The 23,879-nt window shown below is 43.9% G+C and overlaps 1 protein-coding gene across 1 annotated transcript in view; it reads left to right on the top strand.

The window, feature by feature from the left end:
- The window catches only part of Pfdn1 (prefoldin subunit 1), a 61,005-nt gene that overhangs the window by 34,064 nt on the left and 3,062 nt on the right, over positions 1-23,879 (top strand). The gene's annotated exons all lie outside the window — the stretch shown is intronic.

Raw genomic sequence — 23,879 nt, 5'->3', positions numbered from 1 at the left:
GCTTTGGAGGTTGTTTGAGACCAGGCTGGCCTAGAACTCACAGGGATCCGCTTAACTCTACCTCCTGAGTGCTGGGATTAAAGGTATGTGCCACCAACGCCAGGCTAGAAAATGCATATGCCTTAATTTTTAAGAGGTTTTATCAGGGCTGGAAAAAGCAATTGATTGGTTAAGAACCCCTGTCCTTGCAGAGGACCCAGGTTCAGTTTCCAGTACCTATCTTTAACTCTTAAGTCTGTAACAGCCTTCTCATGCACGGCACAAAGGTAACACATATATGGCCAGGCACAGAGCTGGCTATTGAGCCTAGATCACCAATAACAGATACAATAATAATGAGGAGCTGGGCAGTGATAGCGCACACCTTTAATCCCAGCACTCGGGAGGCAGAGGCAGGCGGATCTCTGTGAGTTCGAGACCAGCCTGATCTACAAGAGCTAGTTCCAGGATAGTCTCCAAAAGCCACAGAGAAACCTTGTCTCTAAAAAAAAAAAAAAACATAATAATAATAATGAGGACGTTTGAAGCATCCTGAAGATAACTACATATGACACAGACAGAACTTAGTTTCCACTGCTGAAGAAATGCTGCCAGTATACATGCCCAACATAGGCTTGTAGCAAACCTTTGTGTGTTATACGATACTGGGGTCAGTGAGATGGGCTCAGCATGTAAAGATGATTGCTGACGAACCCGATGACAATCCCTGGAACCCACACAGAGGCAGGAGAGACCAACTCCTGAAGTTGTCCTCTTGACCTCCACAGAGATCCTTCTGCCTCTGCCTCCCCAGGGCTGGGATTAAAAGTGTGCTACCACTGCCTGTTTCTTAAATTCTTTTTAACTGCACACATTAGTAGTCTGTTCTTGCAGCCTGAAATCCACTGTGCACTTGAACAGACTCACATTAATTGTAATAATTCTCCCTGATGAGAGATTGGTGGGATCTCCTTCTGTGAGGGTATTTAGGAATATTTTCTTCATCCATCAGTCTGGCGGGCAGTACTTAGAGACTGTTGTAGGTGTGTGTCCATGGTTACTTCATGCACACCTCAGAGCATACATTTTATATTTTTTAGGGATTTCTCAGCTCTTCTGTCATCCATTGTCAGAGTTGTCAATCTAAATGTTAATTTGTCTTTTGTGCTTTTCTGTTTTCCACAGGGTCTCTGGTTGGTGTAGATTGTTGAGACTGGACCCTGTCTATGCGCTTTCCACTTTTAGGCACATCTGCACACTCTTTTGCCACTGCCTTTTCCTTCGCTCTCCCACGGGGTTACCACCCTTTCCCCCACCCTGGTTAGCTCAGCAGTGACAGAGTAAGAGTGAGGAAATGCAGGCCTCTGGCTCTTGGCTTAGTGCCATTTCTGAGGCAGAGTCCTGTAATATTAGGGTTGTTGAAATACTTCCCTAGCCCAGGCTATACGTAAAATCCAAAAAATTTTTATTAAATTCTGAAAGAAGAAAAGTGGTGCAGGAACTAGATAGGAGGTGCCTGTGGTACTGCAGCTGGTTTAGCTCTGATCCCTGATGAGAACATATTTTGGAGGAATTCCCACGATTAAGAAAATTTTGCTCTCCCCATTGAGGGTAATTTTTTCCAGAGTGCAGGTGGCACTTGGATGGATGTCCAATTTTGCTGTATTTCAGTTTTGAACTGGCACTGGTTGTGTGATGGGACCTATCTCTGGAGGTCCCAAAAGTGTTTTAAGAACATTAAGCATGAGGCCTGGAGAGTGGCTCAGTGATTTAAGAACATGCACTGCTCTTCAGTAGGACCCGAGCTCAGTTCCCACTGTCCTTGTCAGGCTGCTCACAGCTGGCTGTAGTAACTGAAGCTCAAGGGGGATCAACACCTCTGGCCTCTGCCACACTTCACTCACATGCATACCTCCTTCCCCTTATACACAGTTATAAATAAAATAATTCTTTTAAAACACTCAAAGAAAACTTAGGAAGATATATCCAGTTTAGCTGCTTGAGTAACTCAGTTTAGAATCCATTACAATTTTAGTCTAATTGTTTATTTTTGTAATGAGGTATGGAATTCAAAGAAATATGTATTAAATATAGTTTAAGAAAACTCATAATACTTATAATCACAATACTTATAGTAATTATAAGGCTGAGAAATCAAATATGGGCAAGACCAGAGATATCCCAAATGTTTGTTTCTCGCTTCCCAGTCACACTGCCATTCCCCTTTGCCCCGTCCCCACAGGCAGCTATTGCCCTGACAGGGTCTTAATATATAGCCCTGGCTGGGCTGCAACTCACTGTGTACATCAGGCTGGCTTCAAACTCACAGAGATCCTTCTGCCTCTGCCTCCTGAGTTTAAAATCGTGTGCTATCATGCCTGGCCACGATCTTAACCTTTTCTTTTCTTCTCAAGACAAGTTTTCTCTACATAGTCCTGACTGTCCCAACTCCTCTGTAGACCAGGTTAGTTTTGAATTCAGAGATCTATCTGCCTCTGTCTTCCAGTGCTAGAATTAAAGGCGTGTGTCACCATGCCTGGCTTTAAAAAAAAAAATTAGCTAATTATTTTCACTACCCTAACTTTTAAGGTAACCATTTTATTTTTCAAAAAAGATTTATTTTGTGGCTGGAGAGATGGCCCAGCACTTGCTGTTCTTGCAGAGGACCCAGGTTCAGTTTCCAGTACCCACATGTCAGCTCATAACCATTCAATTACTCCAGTTTTAGGGGTCTGAAATCCTCTTCCAAATTCCAAAGGCATCAGGCATGCATGTGGCACACATACATGTACACATGCAAAATATTCCTATACATAGGATAAATTTTTTAAAATCTAAAAAAGTAGGTTTTATTTTATTTTACATTATTTATATATGTGTGTCTATCAGTATGTGGGTTTGTGTGTGTGTGTGTTTGTGTGTATGTCAGCATGTGGGTGTGTGCATGAGCGTACAAATGCCTGTGGAAGCCAGTGTCAGACCTTCTTGAGCTGGAATTGCATGCACTTGGGGGTGCTGGGAATCAAATTTGGGTCCTCTGCAAGAATAGTCAGTGTTCTTAACAGCTAAGCCATCTTTTCAGCCCCAAGTATTTCACTCTTTATGGGCCCAGAGAGATTGGTTAGCCATTAAGAGTACTGTGTACTCTTCCAGAGGACACAGGTTTGATTACCAGTACTCACATGGCAGCTCACACCTGTATGTTGACTCTATTTCCAAGGAATTTGATGCCCCTTCTGGCTTCTGTGGGCGTCAGGTATGCTCAGGTATACAAACAGACATCAAGGCAAAACACCCATACACATAGAATAAAAAATTTAGTACTATTTGCTGTGGAATAATTCTTCTGTACACTGTGAATATCTATAGCTTTCATTGGTTAATAAAGAACTGGCTGGCCAGTAGCCAGTCAGAAAGTATAGGTGGGACAGTCAGACTGAGAATGTTGGGAGGAAGAAGGGCAGAGTCAGTGGTGGAGTCATCAGGAGATGCAGAGGGAGAAGGCCATGTTAATAAAAGAACTGCCACATGGCAGAGTGTGACTAAGGAATGTGGGTTAACTTAATCTAAGAGCTAATGAATAATAAGACTAAGCTATCGGCTGAACATTTGTAGTTAATATAAGCCTCTGTGTGGTTGCTTGGGGAAAAAAAAACTCTGCCTACAACTATTACCTGTGAATGTGTCCTAAAAATAATGTAACTTAACCTTTTCTTGGACTTTATAAACAAAATCACTCTGTGTTCTTTTTCCCTTGTTTCTTCTGCTTAGTGTGTGTGAAATATTTGTTGTTATCAGAGGTGACTTGTTCATCTTCCTGGTTGTCTAGTATCACATTATATAGACGTTCTAGCAGATAGTCCATTCTTAGCCTTACAGTTTATATATATATATATATATATATGTGTGTGTGTGTGTTGTGTGTGTGTGTGTGTGTGTGTGTGTGTGTATATATATATATATCACTCTTGCTGAGGAGGGGACTTTTTTTAAGACTAACCTCTATTTTTACCCTCAGCAAATTTTGAGTCCTGGAAAGAAATATAAAATGTGTCAGAAATTAGTTCTACAGACTTCTAGCTTTCAGTAGTAGCTAGATAGCAAAACACTTATTGCTGTATTTTCTTTTTTATTTAATAATAAAATGCAAAGGCCACGTTTCCAGCCAAGTTTCTATGTTTCCACTTGGGGTTTTGGGCCAAGTGGATATCTTTTAGTGCTTTCTACATTCAGAGATGACTGGTTATTTCGTCTTAGAGTTCATTTGCATTCTCAGCATTTACCAAAGTGGATGTTTGTTTTAAAATAGTTCTTATGATGTCCTGGTGGGGAGGATCCCAGAACTCTGTATGATCCCTATGCTCTGATGTCATAAGGTGTAGGGAGCCTCAGGGTCACTTCAGTAGTATAGGCATAGGTTCCTCAAAATCCATGTGTTCTTGCTTTGATCAAGTGTTCACTTTTTTAGTATCCCCAATACCTTAGTATGTATTTGTTGTGATTTGCCCAAATAAAAACTTTGGTATATTTCATATCCTCAGTAGAAATATTTTTGATCTGAGGAGAACTTAGATGTAAACAGTTCACTTGAGGTATTCTTTTAAACTAGATAGCTCTTCTTACTTATCCATCTGTAAAATACACATTACAGATATTTTATACATACCTTTGTTCTGCTCTATTCCCTGATAGTGCACCTTCCTTTTATGGTTAAGGTAAAAGACCTTCAGTGATTAAATGTGCTTTGCAATGAACCCAGGGATGAGTTTCCTGAATCTTGATTCAATTGTTCTCTTCCTCATGGATCTGAATCTAGGAGGCCTCGTTGCCCCTCTTGCAGATTTGTGCCCACAGCAGGCCATCCTTTTGAATGCTTCAGAGTTCAGAATGATCGAGACCTTGGCTGCTACATATTTATATGTTCAGTCGTAAATACAGACCCCTAGCTGCCTCTGTCCTGTGCCTGAGAGTACCTCAGGTCTTTTTCAGGCTACCAAGAAGCTTGCTTCTTTTGATGAGTGACATTTGTAATTTTCCTTTATGTTAGTGGGCAGCTCTTTGCTCTTGTAACCATGGGGTAAGGAGGAATTAGTGGACTTCCACTTACCCTAATTCTCATCCTGTTAATTGCTATTCTTACAGTACAGGTGATCTCCAACTTCAAGTGACAGATACTGACCAACTAGGTGGTACACATCTCTGTTAGGCAGAGGCAGGCGGATCAGAAGTTGGAGGTCTTCCTTTGCTATATAGTGAGTTCCAGGCCAGCCAGGACTACATGAGAATCTCAGACAGATAGACAAAAAGTGCTGGTCAGGAAAAGCCAGAGTGGAGAAATACTCAGTGTGGAGTATTAATGAGTGTATTTGTGGCATGGTGGTATCTATCTGCCTTCATATTTTTGTAGTAGTCACTTAAGTCAAAAAAATGTTCATATGATAGCTTAAAAGTAGTTTTTAATGGGGACAGGAGAGATGACTCAGCATTGAGAGTGCTTACTGTTCTTAAAGTGGACCATAGTTGGGTTCCTAGCACCCACGTCAGGTGGCTCACAATGTGTTGAGGTGCACATGCAGAGGTCAGGGGATGATGGGAAGTCAGGTCTCTTCTTCCACCATGTGGGGTTTGGGGTTGAAGTCAGGCATAAGTAGCAAAAGTGCCTTTAACAACTGAGCCAGCCCAGGCAAGTCCTGACTTCTTTGTAAAACAATTTAGTTTATTTGCTTTGATTTTGTTTGTTTTTAGATGGGGTCTCTGTAACCCTGGGCCTTAAGAACTTGCTATGGAGCCAAGGCTGTCCTTGAACTCTGGGACTTTCTGTCTCAACTTCCCAAGTGCTGGGATTCCAGAGATACAGTACCACACCCGACTTCTGCTTTTGTTTTTAAGAAAATAGATGTGAACGTGGAACAGTATTCCAGTTCAGGAAACCTTATCAGTTTCCACTGGTGTTTTATACTGAAATACTATTTTTATATGAGACTCTAAAGGTTCAAACTGTGTGATGCTTCAAAGATGTGGAAAAATGATTCTTTCTTATGGTTGGAGGAAGTGATGACTTTGTTGTTTTTTTTGCTGGTAGTTTCTGATAATCTTTAGCTATTCTAGGCCTGTTTAGTTGTCAGGCGTTGTCCACTAAATTGCTAAAAATAACAAATGAGGGGAGGGAGTTCTAAACCCTTTACCGATGAACTACAGTGTAATGTTCAGTTTAATTCCTGGGGAGAAAGGCAAAAGGAACCTGGTACCATTCTCATTGAATGGATTTGTTTGTTGTTTGTTTAAAATACTGACAAGAACACAGAGGCTCCCTTTTCTCAAACCCCATGTGGCATACAGTGGAGAGCCAGGCCTTGGGGCTCAAAAAGCATGCTGTGATTCACTGTTTGTGCTGGAGATTGACCATGTAATTGTAGTCTCGTGTTTATGGCTCTTGAGAGTGGGGTGTACTGCCAGAGCATGTGTGTTGAGAAAAAGCTAACGGGCAAATGAGGGTTGGTAGTTTGAATGGGAAAGTTAATGTGTGAAAAAGAAATATACTTTGTCCTAACCAGGTTTTTTGAGTCAGGTTGTTTAAAAAAGTTAACCACACATGTGACTCCAGTACACCTGCATTTAATTTAAAAATTTAAGCATTATTTATTTTGTGTGTGTTTGAATATGATCATTCACAGGCTCCTGCTTGCCACCATTCACATATGGTGGCCTGAAGACAACTGACAGAGGCGTTAGTGCTATCCTTCTACCATGTGGGTCCTAGGGACCAAAAGTCAGGCTTTGCAGCAGGCTCCTTGACTCACTGAGCCATCTCACTGGATCATCCTGCATATGATTTTTCCTTCTTTTTCAGCTATTTCTTTAAAATTAATTTTACATCGTGACCACAGTTCCCCCTTCCCTTTTCTCCCAGTACTCCCCTCCCCCCATCCATTCCTCCTCTGTTCCTATTCAGAAAAGGGCAGGCCTCACATGGGTATCGACAAGACATGGCATATCAAGTTGCAGTAAGACTAATACCTTGTCTTATATTAAGGCTGCGTAAGGCAACTTGGTGTGAGGAATAGGGTCCCTGCAGCCAGCAAAAGAGTCAGAGACAGAGGCACAGTCCTAGCATGGAAAGCTGTGCCTGGATTTGTCTGGATCTCTGGTCTCCACTTCTAATTGTAATAACTTTGTAAAGGAGGTCCAGCAGTCTGCATGTTTGTAAAGTTGTTGAAAGATCCCTGGGTGCCTCTCCTGTCTCTGTGTCATGGAGTGGATTATGTGGAAACCAAGAAGACTGTGTTATGCTTCTGATGCACTACATTTTTTCTTGACTTAACTGATTGAGCACTTCTTGGGTTTTCATAGTCTTGGGTTGCTAAAGTCTCATCTGAAATCCTTTTTTTTTTTTATACATATTTCCTGTTTTGATTTGCAGTGGGATAGTGTCTGAATTTGACCACTTTAACACCAGAGCCAAAAAATGGATTGTTTGTATCAGATTTTTCTGGATGGAGGACTTGAGCATGTCTGGTATGCACACGAGAGAAGCTTTGCAGTCTGAGCACTTGGATGCTGCAGGCTTTGGGAGTGCTTGCTTCCCCTCCTCCCATCCACCTCTGTGTAGCCCTGACTGTTCTGTAACTTACTGTGTAGACCAGGCTGGCCTCTGTGACTGCCTCTACCTCCCAATACTGTGTTTAAGGGTATGTACCACCAGGCCCAGCTTTTCCTCATCTCTTAAAAACCCTTCCTTGCCTCAGTGAATAGCTTCATGAAGGCTGCTGCATCATCCCGGTGGAAGTACTAGTGTCTTAGACTGCGATGGTGTCAGTACATGTGGTCAAGGTGGATACATTTGAAGGCAGAGAGAAGATGATTGTGTCTAAGTGTGAAAGAGTCAGTCAAGGCTGGGATTTTTCCTGTGATCCTGGAATCATCTCTCCCTCCTTCATTTTATATTTGTTCTCTTGTCGGAGAGGGTCTGGGACAGGTTCACGAGATGGAGGCATTCTCCATCTTTTAAGATCAGGTGGAAGTTTTTGGTTTTGCTTTGTGTTTTGAAACAGGGTCTTAGGTAGTCTAGTCTGACCTACGGAATCACTACGTAGCTGAGGAAGAGTTGAACCATAACCCTGAATTCTTTGGTCTCTACCCCTAGAGTACTGGGATTATTAGACACTTGGTACAATGCCAGCTGATAAACTGTAACAGGTCTGAGCTTTCTGTGGGAGGTGTTACGACCTAACTGGGATAGAACAGGTGATAAATAACACAATGCCAGCAGGTTAGGGCTGGCTGTCACATCCTCACAGCTAGAGAGGACTGAGGAGGAGCAGAGGGATTTAAATCACAGGAGATGTGGGCAGTGCCATGTCAGAGTAGAAAGGAGGGGTTGAAGTTAAAAGGAAACAGCCAGCATTACTTTCACTCACTTTGTGTAAGTGCTAATTCTGAGTAAGTGGCTGTTCCCAGTGTCAGTGTGATTCATCTGGTGTGCTTTGCACACACTGTAGAGATGATCCGCTGTGGATATTCCACATGTCCATAGGAACAGATGTTGCTAATCTGTACACTGGTGTATCCTAGTCAATCTTGAAGTTTCAAAACTAATTTTAAAAGGAAAATGAGGCAGGGCAGTCATAAATTTGAGGTTAGCTTGGACTGCATAGTGAATGGGCTAGCCTGGGTTATGTAGTTCTCCCAAGTGGATATAACACAATTAAAAGAAAAATAGAAGGATTATCTTGGGGCTAGAGAGATGCTCAGTGGCAGGTATACTGCTTTTTCAGATGACTTGGTTCAATTCCCAGCACCATGTGATACCTCACAACCACCTAACTTCATTTCCAGGAGATCCAACACCCACTTCATAAGGCCTCTGCAGTAGTGCCCATAGGTACATTAGACAAAACTCTCATACCCATAAAATAAGAAATTTCAAAATTAAACATTTCAAAAAAGAATATTCCAAAGACCTAGGCTGTGTAGATCGCCGGTAAAGTACATTCTTAGTGTTTATTAGCAGTCCCTAATTCAAAATAGAAAAAGAATTGTCCGTAAATTGAGAGCTCATAGATAGCATTTAAAGTTATAGAACTTGGAGCTGGAGAGATGCTTAAGTGGTCAGGAACAGAGGCTGTTCTTCCAGAGGACCACATGGCAACTCAGAACTCAGTCAGTCCCAGGGGATCCTCTGCCCTCTGATGGCCACCACAGGCACTAGTCACACTTGTGGCATGCAGATGCATGCAGACTAAACACAAGAATACAAAATGAGCAAACTAATTAAAAATAAAAAAGTTATGGAACTAGCTTAATTAAAACAAAAGGGTAGCGGGGTGTGGTGGGGCATGATTCTAATAATAGTACTTGGAAGGCTGAGGCAGGTGGATTGTGAGTTCTGGCTGACTGTCAGGATTCAGACATGAGTCCTGGGTTGCTGCAGTGAATGTAAAGTGACTCACAGGTGTTTGCGTCCAGAGAACTGAATGAATGTCCACTGTGGGCAAGCTTCTGGCTGCTGTGAGAAGGAGGTGAGAGTAAAGAAATTTACTATCCGGAATGGAAAGTTGACAGATGAATGTCGAAGCCTCATCTTAAAAAGCAGTTTCTACCTTCCTCATTGATGAGGGTCAGGTTGAAGGGGGTGGCATAATGTACAGCAATAACATAGTTTCTGGTATTGCTCCAGAGTTAGGTGTATAGGAGAAGGGTGGAGTGGTCATGCCAGCTGCAGAGGTAGGCAGACCCTGTCCAACTCAGAAGGGCAGTGTGTGCTTTGCAGTTTGAGTCTCTTCTCTGAGTCAGTCAGCAATGCCAGTGGTTTCTCAAGACTATAACTAATGGGAGTGGGATGAGGAGGGAAAGCATGTCTTCCTTATAAAACATACCCACCTTTAGTTTTATATATGTAAACTACTTAGCAGTAAGCCTTGCAAATAATTTATTATTTACTTATGGCATAAGCCTGACATCTGTTGTTTTGTTTGTTTTTCCTTCTTTCCTTCCTTTCCCTTCCTTCCTTTCCCTTCCTTCCTTTCCCTTCCTTCCTTTCCCTCCCTCCCTCCCTCCCTCCCTCCCTTCCTTCCTTCCTTCCTTCCTTCCTTCCTTCCTTCCTTCCTTCCTTCCTTTTTGGTTTTTTTCCAGTCTACTTAATAAAGTAGCCCTGGCTGTCCTGGAACTTACTGTGTAGACCAGGCTGGTCTCACAGAGATAGATCCACCTGCCTCTGCCTCCCACGTGCTGGGATTAAAGGCATGTGTCACTACACCTGCTTACTCATCATGTGTATTGCCATCAAATGTTTATAATAAAGTTTTTTTTAATTGAAAAAGAATCAAGACACATAGGTATGCAAACTTTAACCAATGTTGGGGACTGGGATGTAACTCAGTTCTGAGTTTGGTCAGCAGTGCCATTTAGATCAGTTGTGGGGACACAGGCTTTCAATCCCAGCACTCAAGAGGAAGATCAGAAATTTAAGGTCACCTGGTAGTGGTGGCACACACTTTTAATCCTAGCACTCAGCAAGACAGAAGCAGACGGATCTCTGTGATTTCAAGGCCAGCCTGGTCTACAGAGCTGGTTCCAGGACAGCCAGAGCTTCGCAGAGAAACCCTGATTCAGAAAGAAAAGAAAAGAAAATTCTTGACCAAATAGTGATCTTGAGGAAAGCATGGCTTATGTGAGGCCCTGTCTCAGGAGACAAACATACTCACCACCCAGAATTAACAAAGGAAAACTGAATTTTTTTCTCTTTGGCAGTGCTGGAGATTGAACCCCAAATCTAGGCAAGCCTTTTGCCACCATGCCACACCCCAGCCTCAGTATTTTCTAATGTTTACTATACTTTTGGTTTTCACAAAATCCAAAGCTGGATGCAGAGGCACACACCTTTCAGTACTTGGGAGACAGAGGCAGACAGATACCTGTTGGGTTTGAGGCCAGTCTGGTCTACATAGTGAATTACAGGGCAGTTGGGGCTACATGGTGAGACCAAACAAAATGACTTAAAAAGAAACCCAAACAACTCAAGCAAATGAGCCCCTCCACACACACAAGCCTACCACCACCATGCAACACTGGGGAGTCTGAGAATCTCTCCCCACGTTGTCTCCTGAGCAGCTACTGTCAGAGGAGTGCTGGCAGTGTTCATGGTATGTATGCACGATGGGCCACATGCTGTTCAGACATTTTAACAACTTGCTTTTTTCACTCAATAATAGGTTTAAAGCTCTATCTACATAAATAGATGCAGCCCATTGATATTAAACTTTTGTAGTAAATTCCACAAGAAAAAGTAATTTTCCATATTTTACTTGAAGACTCTATTTTGATACCCTAGTTTATCTCACATAAGTGTGGTCATGGGACCTTAAGACTCCTCTAAGAGGCATAAACTCCTAGAACTGTGATTGGTAGGACTTGGCTGCTGGGCTTGAGGATGTAAATGTGGTATCTGCTGCTCATTGATTTGTTAATAGCCATGGAGAATGGAAAAAACCATCTCATGATTTGGTGTCTGTTGCCCATAGTTGGGAAATAAAGATCACATGTGTTTTGTGGGGCTAGAATAATTCAGAGAAAGAGAGTAGGAACCCAGGATTCTAGGTTCTATACCCCAACTCATGCATCATTCACTTTGAATCTAAAGAAATGAAAATTATTTCAAACATGTGTGTGCGTGCGTGATGTGTGTGTGTGTGTCTGTCTGTCTATCTGTCTGTCTGTCTGTCTGTCTTGGCTCTCTCCTACTGTGTGGGTTCCAGAGATTGGTAGCAGGCACATTTCTTTAAGCCATTTTACTAGCCCAAGAAGTAGGGATTCTTATGGAATGCTTGAATGTTGTAGGATTTTTTTATCTCTTTATAAAATGGTAATTCTCTTAAAATGTCAGTTCTGAGATTATGAATGGCTTGTGTATAACATAGCATCTAGGGGTTGAAGAAAGGGCAAAATGGAGCCACTCCTTGAATCATGTTTGCAAAGAGAATTGTGCCAAGGACGCTTTTATTACTCCCAAGTCATTATAAACTTAATTGGTATTATGTCAGCTACTTAGATCAGAGCTAATAGCACAGAAACTCCAGTCTGTTTACTCCAGTTCCATGGTAGCATGGGTGGGTGTGGAGTTGGGGACAAATGACAACTGTGACGTTTGGTCCATGAATGATTTCATCATGGTCTGAACTCTGTATCAATCACCCTGGTTGGAGAAGTGGGTGGTGTGAACCTGGGCTTTCCGTCAGAGCACTTGACTGGGAACAACGTCCTGGTTGTTTTTCTAGCCTAGAATTTTAGCTTAGAGGCAGCAATGTTTCCTGGGGTGATACAGACAGGTATAACTGTGAGCCTCCTTCCCTTTCCATTTGATGAAGCAAAAGCCAAGGTTTTTGGAAAGATTTATAAATAGCCCTTTGATATCGGAGTGGATTTGTAGTCTCCAGTTCTGGCCTCTGTTGACCCACACAGATGAGCCAGGCAGTGCCTCTGACTCATGCATCTGTGCTTGCTAGGGCTTTCAGCTTGTTTTCACCGTCTCCAGGTCCTTTTATGGGTTTCCGGTTGCTGTATCTCTATTTTTTCAGTTGTATAAATATGTTAACTCAATTGGGGAGTAGTAACGTGATCACATGGAAGTTTCCTGGCCTTTGTTTGCTCATTGGCTCTCTGGGTTCCCTATTAATTCATTAGTTTAAATGCTTAGTGCTTCTGCTTACAGCCTTCAAGTTAATTTTCAGAAATCAGCATGTTGGTTTGTCGTCCCTGGCCACTGTGTGCATGGGTGGATGCAGGTTGCTTGGGGTACAGCTGGGGAGTCATCCATCCTCTAGGTGCTCCCTTTCTTGTTGCACCTGTTTCAGGCAGAGGCCGCAGCACACAGCCTCACCTGAGAAGCCTAAATGCAGCTGACATAAAACTGTTGGATAACCCTCACTACTGTGATCCCAGAAGAGTCATCCCAGAAGAACCTGTCTTGCTTACTAGTTACAATTTCATCTCATTCCATCTCCACATGACAGCCATTCATCTATTTTCTGTTTCTAGACTGCCTGATTTTTCTTTAAAATTTTCATTGTATTTTTATTTATTCGTTCATGTGCACACACATGTATATTTTGTGTGGGTATAGTCATGCCATGGCATCCATGTGGAGTCAGAGGACAGCTTTTGGGAGTCTGTACTCTCCTGTTGTGTGGGTTCCAGGAACTGAATGCAGGCTGTGGTGGTGCTCGGGACCAGCCACCTTCACCTATCAAGTCATCTCCATGGTCCCAGATTGGCTATTTTTGAAATTTTATAGCATGGCTTTTGGGGCTAGCTTACTTGTTTCAGGGTTTATCCACAATGTAGCATTTATCAATACTTCCCTCCTCATTTTGTCTGAATGATGACTCATAGTGTGAATATTCCATAATGTCTTAAACATTCTTGGGCCTGTGCAGTGTTCCTGCCTTTTGGCTACTAAAGTCTGCAGCAGGTGTTCTCAAGTGTCAGGTCATGTGATTTAATGTTTTAACTTCTCCTAAACTGTTGCCCACTTATGTTCTTGCCCCCAGTACACGAGGGTTCCAGTTTCTCTGTATCCTCTCTAATAGTTGTTATTTTCTTGTTTTGATTAAAGTGGTCCCAGTGAATGTAAAATGGTATCTTATTGTGATACTAGATATTTGTGGTATTTGCAATTTTGTCGAACATCTTTTCATGTGCTGATTACCCATTAATATGTCATTTTTAAAAAGAAACACATCCTTTAATTTTTAAATTTCATTTACTTATTATGATGGTGTGTGTGTGTGTGTGTGTGTGTGAGTTGTGTAGAGGCCAGGGATAGTTTGCCATTGTGAGTCTGTCCTTCCACCATTGGTGCTTTCCAGCCCCTTTGCTTGTTTCTTTAATTGCTCTTTCTGTTGTGGAGTTGTTAGAAAACAGCAGTTCTTGATTTAGTTGGAGCCCAGAGCTTGGCCACCAGTCCACACACCTGCATGAGTCCTACCCCCAACTGAGCTGAGTCAGCCACTCCCCCGCCTCTAAGAATGTGAGGTGTTGGCTTCTGCTTCCTCTCCCAGCCTGGGCACACCCTATCCACTCTGCTTTACTGGGCCTTCAGGCCAAACTCTACCACGAACTGACAATAAAGACTGGCAGTCACTGGCTTTTTTATTGATAGTCCCTTACTCCTTTTTACCGAGACCTTTGTTTCCTTGTTTTAAAAAAACCTTATAACAATTGATGTGTTTGTGTGTGTCTGTGTATGTGTGTGCCATGTGTGTGTAGGTGCCCAGGGAGGCAAGAAAAGGATGTCTGATGGTTGAGTCAACAGACAATGCATGTGGGGGCTGGGACCTGAACTCTGAAAGTCCTCTGGAAGAGCAAAAGGCCACTCTTAATTGCTGAACCGTTTGTCCAGTTCTTAATCTTGGGGGAAAAAGTAATATATATTAAGAACATTTTTTTAAGTGAGTCTCCATGTTCTTTATTATTATACACCAAGTACTTGTATTTTTCTCCTGTGAATGAGACTGTGGTGTGCAGGTTGTAGTCAGCTGAGAAAGGCACTCACACGGGGTTCTATGGGATATAGATATGTGGTTCTCTGTGCTGCCTTTGCTGATCTCCAAGTACTTAATGAGATTCTCGGCCTTGGCCTTGGAAGGTCTCTGAGGACATTTTTGTGGTCACTTTATTTCCCAAACAAAGCCTTCCAGCTCCTCTGAGCATGATAAGTGCATGCTTCTGTCACAGTCCTGGGTCTTCACTGGAAAAAACGTTGATGCTTAAACTATTGCCTAATTTCTTTCATGAAATTTTGGGGTCAGGCCTCAAGGTAGAAGATATATCCTAGTAACTGTATATGGCACCCCTCCCTTCCCACACAGTCATCCTCCCTTCCTCCCCCTCACCCCTATGGTTTTGTTACGTTTTTCTGAGACATGGGTGATGTGTGGCCCTGGCTGCCTGACACTCTCTGACCTGTTTCAGCCTCTTGGAGTGCTGGGATTACAGGTGTGACATTGTCACTGCTCCTGTCTGATCTCATGCCTTTTCCTATGCCACTTACCTCTTGTTTTTTCTCCTCTCTAGCCTGTTAGTTCCTGTCTTCCTCCAGTCATAAAATGTTGAATTTCTTGAAGGTTAAACCCCCTATACTCTAAGAATTTTATCCTTTCTTATGACTTCAGGTGTCATGAGAAAGGTGTCTTTTTTTTTTTTTTTTTTGGTTTTTACAAAACAGGGTTTCTCTGTATTGTTTTGGAGGCTATCGGTCCAGCCCGGCCTCGAACTCACAGAGATCCGCCCGCCTCTGCCTCCCGAGTGCTGGGATTAAAGATGTGCGCCACCACCGCCCGGCATCACTTATATTTTTTTAACTTTGATTATGTTTATCTATTTGTGTCAGTGGGTGTATGGATACCTGTGGGGGGGGGGTCAGAGGATAGTTTGCACGATTGGGTTCTCTCTTCCATCATTTGGGTCTTGGGATCAAACCCAGATGGTCATGGTAGCAGGCAGCCTTACTTCCTGAACCATCCTACTGCCCTCACAAGAGACTGATTTCGTTTTTTATCTTTTGTGTTACTGGGAACTGAATCCAGTGTTGCACATAGACCAGGCAAGACTGTACCCTGAATTACATTACACCCTCAGTCTCCCAGTCATACTCCCCAATTTTCTGTTTCAGTTTTTTTTGTTGTTGTTTGTTTGTTTGTTTGTTTTGAGATAGGGTCTCACTATGTATCTCTGGCTAGCCTAGAGCTCACTATGTAGCCCAGGCTAATTTCAGACTCATAAAGATCCTCTCACCTCTGCCCCCTGAGTGCTGGGATTAAAGGTGTACATCACTGGTGCTTGTCTGCATGTACACGTGCACATGGAGGCCAGAAGTCAACCTTGGGTATCATGTCTCATATTTTGAAACAGTGTCTCTCTTGGGTCTGGAGCTCACCAAGAAGACTAGGTTGACTGGCCTATAAGTAAGTCCCAGGAATCCACCTGCTCTGCCTCCCCCAAGTTCTGGAGAGTGTATACCACTGTCCACAGTCCAGCCCATGGGGTCTTGGGATTGAACTTGGGTTTTCATGCTTCACAGCAAGCAGTTTACTAACAGAGCTATCTCCCCAACCCTAAAAATTACATTTTTGACCTAGCTCTCCTTCACGAACTTGAGATCCAATCTAGTTTTCATTTCACATCTACCTTGGGCATGATTTAGGTACCTTATACTTAGTATGTTGGAAATAAAATTAGTAATCTTCCCTTGCAGTACTGGTCTTGGATTCCTCAGCACAGTAAAAGATAATACCATCTATCCAGCATACAAGTCCAAGTGAGGTGTGTTGGTTGGGAAATCGAGCATTCCTGTCTAGTCCTCTCCCCCAACATCTGATGTCTAATGCAGGTTACACTGAAGGTCTTGGTGAATTCTGTTATTACTCTTCCTCATGAATATTTCTTAAATCCTCTACTTTTCTTTATATTCACTGTTCACTGTCATCACTAAGACACTGTCCCTTTGTTTGTTTGTTCTGTTTTTTTAAGACAGGATTTCTCTATGAAGACCTGGCTGTCCTAGAACTCCTCTGGCCAGTAGGATATTGTCTTTTAAAGACTGTTACAGCAACCTCTAGCAGATTTCCAACACAACGTGTATCTGTAATCCTGTATATCACAACATCTCCAAATCACAACTCAGACAACAGTATTTGGATATCACAGGCAACTGGTCCAGGATGCTTAGCCAGGACAGCAGCTTTGCTGTGGCTTTGGCTGTCCTGTACTCAGTCTGGGGACAAAGAGACACCATGTTTAGTGCACTTGTTACCTGTTCATAACTCAGGCCCTTCTGAGGGAAGCTGTGTCTTCATTCTGAGCTTCAGCCAGGAGGAGACTTGGTGAAAAGATTTGACTTTTTTCAGCAGAGTTTAAAACCTAGTGACTTTATTTTGCTTTTAAGACGAATACTGAAACTTTAGTGGTTTAAGACCCTGTGTTGGGCATGGTGATGCATGCCTTTAATGCCAGCACTCTGGAGTCAGAGGCAGGTGGATCTGAGTTCCAGGCTATCCTGGGCTACATAGTGAGTTCCGAGAGAGAGAGGGGGGAGAGGGAGAGAGAGAGGGAGAGAGGAGAGAGAGAGGAGAGAGAGGGGAGACTCTGAAACAATTACTTATAATGTTCTATTATTAAGTAAAACTCAAAAGTCAGATATCGTGGTAAAAACCAGATTGATCAGAGACGCAACCAATGACCTCTTCACTCTTTCTCCTTCCTTGATACAAAAAAGGCCTATGAATCTTTTTAAGCCCCTCTCTACTGCTTCCTGTGTCTCTATATGTCCTGGGTCTTCCAAAACCTCTATGACTAATTCTGGTCATCTAGTAGCTAACTCTGCCCTCTGATTCAAGGTAAATTTTATTGGCAGTCTGGGGAGTGTCAGAGTGTGATCACAATGTCCTACAAGGAGACTGTATGATTTGGCTCGTCTCTGCACTTCAGTTTTATTGATGCCCGGTTCTCTCTCCACACACCTGCTCTGTTGTGTTCAAAAGTACCTCTACACTAGCCTTGGCCACCTCAGTGCTTCCTCCTGCGGACTGCATTCCTTCAGAGCCCTTATCATGGTGGCTTAAAATGAGTGGCCCCTGTAGGCTCATGTATTTGAATTCTTAGTCTTCAGGAAGAGGCTCTATCTGAGAAGGATTAGGAGGCGTGGCCTTGTTGAAGTAGGTGTGGTCTTGTTGTAGGAAGTGTGTCACTGGGGGTGGACTTTGCAGTTTCAAAACCCACACCAGAAGCCGGGCGGTGGTGGCGCACGCCTTTAATCCCAGCACTCGGGAGGCAGAGGCGGGCGGATCTCTGTGAGTTCGAGGCCGGGCTGGACCGATAGCCTCCAAAACAATACAGAGAAACCCTGTCTCGTAAAAACCAAAAAAAACCAACCAAACAAACAAAACCCACACCAGGCCAAGCTTGTCTTCACCCCCTAAAAAATGTCTTTAAAATTCATTTTTATTCATTTTGTTCTGGTGAGCCTTTGTCTAAGGCAGGAGTTCACTGTTGTGTGTGCCTTGTGACAGTGAGTGTGTGTGTGTTGTTCACTCTTCTCAGCCCTGTGCTTTGTGGGCCTGTAGTATGCTGGGTACTTACTTAGTGTTGGCTAAATGAATTGTGTGTCAGTTCTTGGTGCTAGGGATGACGTGTTTACCAGGTCAGACAAGTTGCTTATGCTTAAAGAGTTGTGTGGTTGTACAGACAACAAAGTGAGCTAGAGACTACACTGGGGGAGAGGTCATGTTTTAGAGTTTCTTGGGGCTGCTTTAGTTGAATGTTTAGGGAAGGTTCTTGTTCTTGTTCTGGCTGTCCTGGACCTCGAGTTATAAATCAGGCTGGCCTCGAATTCAGAGATCTGCCTGCCTCTGCCTCCCAAGCGCTGAGATTAAAGGTGTGCGCCACCACACCTGGCTATGTAATTTTGTAATTTTAAAAAATTGAGCAGCTGGGTGAGTGCCATGCTGATTTTGATTCTTACAAAAACACAGGGACACTGATTTAACAGTGGGAAGAGGTGTGTTGATTGAAAAGTGTGTGCATGGGGAATAAAGTGTTTTGTTTTGTTTTAAGATTTATTCATCGCATGTATGAGTGCTCTATCTTCATGTATGCCTTTATGCCAGAAGAGGGCATCAGACCTCAATATACATGGTTGTGAGCTACCATGTGGTTGCTAGGAATTGAACTCCGGTCCTCTGGAAGAGCAGCCAATGGTCTTAACCGCTGAACCATGACTCCAGCCCAAATTTTGATTTGTTTTTGGTTTGAGTTTTTTTTGAGGGGGGGGTTGTTTTTGTTTTTTGTTTTTTGGAGACAGGGCTTCTCTGTATATCCCTGGCTGTCCTGGAACTCTCTTTGTAGACCATGCTGGCCTCAAACAGAGATTCACCCGCCTGTTTACTGGGTACTGGGATTAAAGGAGTTCACCACCACACCTAACTTGTTTTTGTTTTTTTATGAAAATTTAAAAATCCTTTGCTGGTCTGTGGCAGCTAAGCTCGGTAGGTATGGAAAGGGACAGAATGGCACACTGGACAGGGAGAGTGATGGGACTGAAGACATGCTCGAGCTGAGTGTCAGACACCGGCTGTCCAGAAGGTCTCAAGGTTGTGGTAGTGAGAAGGCAGCCTGGAAGGGGCCCAGTTACTGTAGTTATGGGATCCAGTGAATGCCCTGAGCTGGGTGGACTATGGCGGAATGCCAGTGGTTGTCATTTGCTCTCCAGGTTAAGTCACCGGATGATGCAGCCTTCATAGGCAGAAAGGCAGAAGCCCCCAGTGAATGGGGGGGCTCATCCAGGCAGCTGGGAGTGGGGTGCTGTGGATGTCTGACACCAGGATTGTTGAAGGAAAAAGTAGGCAAAGCTGTTCCATGAAGTGAGCTGAATGAGTGAGTGAATGAATGGAAAGATGAGGAAGTGGAAACTGACCTGTTTATTAGCTTTCATTGAAAGTTAAAAGTCACTGTGATCTCTACCTGCTGTACTCATTCCACCCTATAAAGCTCGATCTTTTTAAGGAGAGAGGTTGGCAAATTACAGCTGCTGAGCAGATCTGGGCTCCAGTCTGTTCTCAAAGGCCTGCTGTGCCCTGTAGTGAGATCACACAACTGGCTCACACATTGTCAGTGACCCCTTCTGTGTTAGTGACAGACAGCCCCATAAAATATAAACTATTATCTGGCCTTTTATTGGAAAAATTTACTGACTCCTGATTTGGAACAGTGGCTCCCAGACTTCAGCAGGTTCTGGAATCACTGGACGGCTGTAAAAACACAGATTACTAGACTCAATCCAAGTTTCTGATTCAGTTGGTCTTGGTTGGGGCCCAAAAATGTGCATTTCTAACAAGTTCCCTGCTGATGCTTCTGGGGTGGGGACCACATGAGAACCCCTGCTCTTCTCCCCTTAATCTTTGCTGAACCAAATGTCTCAGCCTGTATCAGTGTCAGCCACCAAATAGGATTTCTGGATTTTCATCTTCACTTTTAAGCCGGGTGTTACCTACTGATGATGGTTCTTTGAAGCCTGGTCAATGCAATTTGTTTTGGACAAGTTGCCCCTCGTGGCCCTGCACTCCCTGCCAGCTTTCCTCCACCCTTGTCTCTCCCAGCTTTCTTGGCACTTAAATGGAACTCGTGCTAGACAAGGCAGCAGTATATAGGTCCCATGACCTCAGGGGATTAAGGAGGACAACCAAGCCACTGGTTTGAAAGAAGAAAGCTTTCTCCCCCATTGCATCTCCACTCTGACGTGCTAGGGCGGTGTAGCACTTTGTGATGATGAACTGAGTTGAACAGGGAGCAGAGTATCCAGGTGGCTGGGATGCGACCTGGCATGGGAGCAATGTCTGCTGCAGGAGATGCCTGTCCTTCAGAATGGCCTCCTAGCATAGTTTGTATAAGGTGCAGGTACTGTACCTGCTGCTGAGGTGGTTTGTTGGCTTTACGGACGCTGTAACGATACGTGACACACAATTAAGGAAAGTGAAGCTAAGTATTTAATTTAGAAAATTACTCACAAGATACCAAACCCTGAGAAGCCCAGCAGATCTCAGCTAGCGACTGGACCGGAAGCCGAACTCCAGGAAAAGAGAGCGAGACTTCCTGTGCGCTGTCTTTTATGCCTTCCCCCGTAACGCCCCTAGCCATGCCCAAAAGTGGGCTTGGCTAGTGACGTAGTTCCGCCTACGTACGTATACGTCTTTACGTCCAGCCGTATACGTCTTTAGTCCTGCCTAAAGTGGGTGTGGTTAGCGGTGTGGTAAACCGCCTCATCTGTATGCGCCTCTAGTAAGTCACATGTTTAATGGCGGCATCAGACTTCCTCCTACAGTGGTTGCTTTCTGTTCTGAGCTTGTCCCTCAGTGCTGTCATTCTGCAGTCACCGTGGGTCCTGGCTTCTTCAGTGGGAGTTCACAGATGGTCAGTGCCTGTCTCTTAAATCAAATCCTGACATCCTTGCTGTCCAAGAGATGCTTCATCTCGCTCTTGCTTTTCACATGGGCTTCCTGTCTGCCAAGACATACTCCCTGACGTTTAGCACATCCTGGCCCTTTTTTAGCTTCATTATGATGGCACTGCCACCCTCTGACTAGCTACACTTCTGAAAACTGAGAGTAGTCTGAAAATATTTGGTCTGTGTTTGTGTGTGCCTGTTGTGCATGTATACCAGTGTGTGCGTGGGTGGGTGGAGGCCAGAAGTCAACATTGGGCATCTTCATTAGTTGCTCTCCACCTTATCCTTTGAAGCAGGTCTCTCAGTGAACCTGGAAGCTTATTGATTAGTGTAGACTGGCTGGCCAGTGGGACCAGGGGCATTCCTGTCTCTTCCTCTTTACAAGGATCAAAGGCAGGTGCTACCACACCTAGCCTTATAAGTGTATGCCGAGACTCCAAACTTTACCAACTGAGCCACCTCTCTAACCCTTGTTTTTGTTACTTCCTTTTCTTTTTAAAGTCATGATTGAGTGCTGGGTTCATAGGCATGAGCACCATACTTGTTTCTTCGATTTTTTAAATCTGGGGTGTCAAGGGACAGATGAGAAGATAGCCTTTGCCTTCAGTTTTCTGCTTAGTAGGAAAACCTGAACCTAGCAGGGGTCTAGAGAAGCTGGAAGCATATGGTTGGGATAAGCCAAACTCAGACCAGAGGGCATGTGAGGACACAAAATTCCTCAGGCAGAGGGGAGCCTAAGACAGCCCTGTCTGTTGCCTCTGCAGCCTGGATTGGAGGCACAGAGCTGGCTGGAGGCCACTTTGATCCACTGTGTCTTCCCTCTCCCCTTAGCTCCGTTTTATGTTTTACTTTAACCATTAAGAGTTTGGCAGAGGGAGTCCGGTGGTGATGATGCACGCCTTTAATCCCAGCACTCAGGAGCAGAGGCAGGCAGATCTCTGTGAGTTCGAGACCAGTCTAGTCTACAAGAGCGAGTTCCGGGACAGCCTCCAAAGCCACAGAGGAACCCTGTGTTGAAACAGAAAAAAAAAAAAACAAAAAAACAAAAAAAAAAACAAATAAACAAAACCAAACACACACATGAGTTTGGCAAAGGGAAATTTGAGAATTCTATCGAGGGGACAGGTGGAAACCCTAGTAAGAGTAAAGAATCAAAAAGTGGAACTTCTAATAGCTGGTGTGGTGGTGCACACCTGTATTCCCGACATTTGGGAGGCTGAGGCAGAAGGATTTTGAGTTCAAAGACAGCCTAGGCTAAAAAAAACAGCCTTTTTTATACCCCAAGGCAAGGCAAACGGGAAAAGAAGAAGTACTGATTTAGAAGAGAGTTAGGGATCAAGTTCTTAAGAGAGGGAAGCCTGTAGAGTGTCATGGGATAAATTACCTCAGGAGTTTGTCTGAGAGATGGTGTCATGTCGGGAAAGTTCTGGGTACTTGAACCTTGTCCCTCTGATGAGACTGGAAAGTCAGCCTCAGACTGTCTCCCAGAAAAAGAACCTTGGATCTGTGAGCAATAACTCCAGTAATATCACTTCCCTGGCTGTGCTGAGCCCCCACAGAAAATCTCCGAAATCCTTATCAAAAGCAGGTCCCAGAAGAAGGTTGCTGCACCCACAGCTCTATGATTTGATGGAACTAGGGGAATCTCTAGGGAAGGGTTTCTTGGGGGTAAGGAAGTGGCAGCTGCTTTAAGGACAGCACATGCTTTCCCAGAACTGCTGCTGGGAGACCTGTGTTCCCGGGACCCTGGCCATCGTCCCAGTGCAGTTCACAGAGGCTCTGAGGCTGACACCAGAGTCTAAAACCCAGTCTTGAAAAGGTTTGTTTTATAGCCATAGCAATTGACCTGCTAAAGCTTAAGGGCCTGCTGTGTTTGTGAGATCAAGGCTCCAGTGTCCCTGTTGGCATCAGTGAAGATTTAGTTGCAAAAGGGGCAAAAGGTTAGGGGCCAAAGCCCAAACAGGAAAGCCATTGTGAGGAATAGTCACTTTCTGCCCTTGCACCCTCTGGTGCGTGTTCCCCATTTATTGAACATGGTAGGGGAACAAGGGACAGTGAATGTTCCAGGACTCCCAAGACATTCATTCTCCCTGTGAATGACCTTATTCAACCAGCAGGAGCTGCTGCTGTCCTTCTAAACTCTAGGACCCAGGCACGGCAGAGCCAAGTTTGCCCTCTAGACATTTCCTTCTATAAGGTGACACTTGAGAAAGACCTGGAGGAGCTGAGTTTGGGAAGTGATTGAGTCAAGGGGGTAGAGCCCTTTGGATGGGATTAGTACCCTTAGAAGAGACCAAGGAGCTCACTTGCACACTGTTAGGAGGTACTGCCTGTGGGCCAGACAATGCCAACCAGATCCTTAATCTGCCTTGGTCTTGGCCCCAGTCTGCAGAACATTTGTGTTTAAAAGCCACCTAGGCTGTGCTGTTTGGATTTAGCAGCCCACAGACGGAATAGCTTTGACTTTCCCTCTAAGAGGGGGAGGAGCAGAGCAAAGACACTTCAGAGGAGCCTCTTCATGAAGGCTCTGGATACTTGTGAGACAGGGCTAGCAAGGTGTGGCAGACTCAAGGACCATGCACAGTGTCTGTGTTCGCAGTGTCAGAACCAGTTCAGGAATGGAGCTGACTCTGATCATTTTAGGAATAAACTACAGAGAATCAAGGAGAAACGGTTAGCTAAGTCTTGCTTCCTTCATTTTCTTTATCTTCTGATGGTTTCATGTCTATTTTTGGTCAGTTTTCTCATAGTTGTTTTTGAGAGAAGTATGATCCCAGCATATAGATGTTTAGAGACATTTGCCAGTTGATGTGGCCAGAGGTATGGTTCAGAGGAGCCTTTGGTATGGACTGTGTCTGGGACACACCTCTCAGGTACTGTGTTGATTTCTTAGCTACATAAAAAGTCA

The sequence above is a fragment of the Mesocricetus auratus genome, unplaced genomic scaffold (assembly GCF_017639785.1).
Source record: "Mesocricetus auratus isolate SY011 unplaced genomic scaffold, BCM_Maur_2.0 Super-Scaffold_100015, whole genome shotgun sequence".
NCBI classification, from domain to species: Eukaryota; Metazoa; Chordata; class Mammalia; order Rodentia; family Cricetidae; genus Mesocricetus; species Mesocricetus auratus.
The sequence above is the reverse complement of the archived record's forward strand: the minus strand, read 5'-3'. Positions and strand labels throughout refer to the sequence as shown.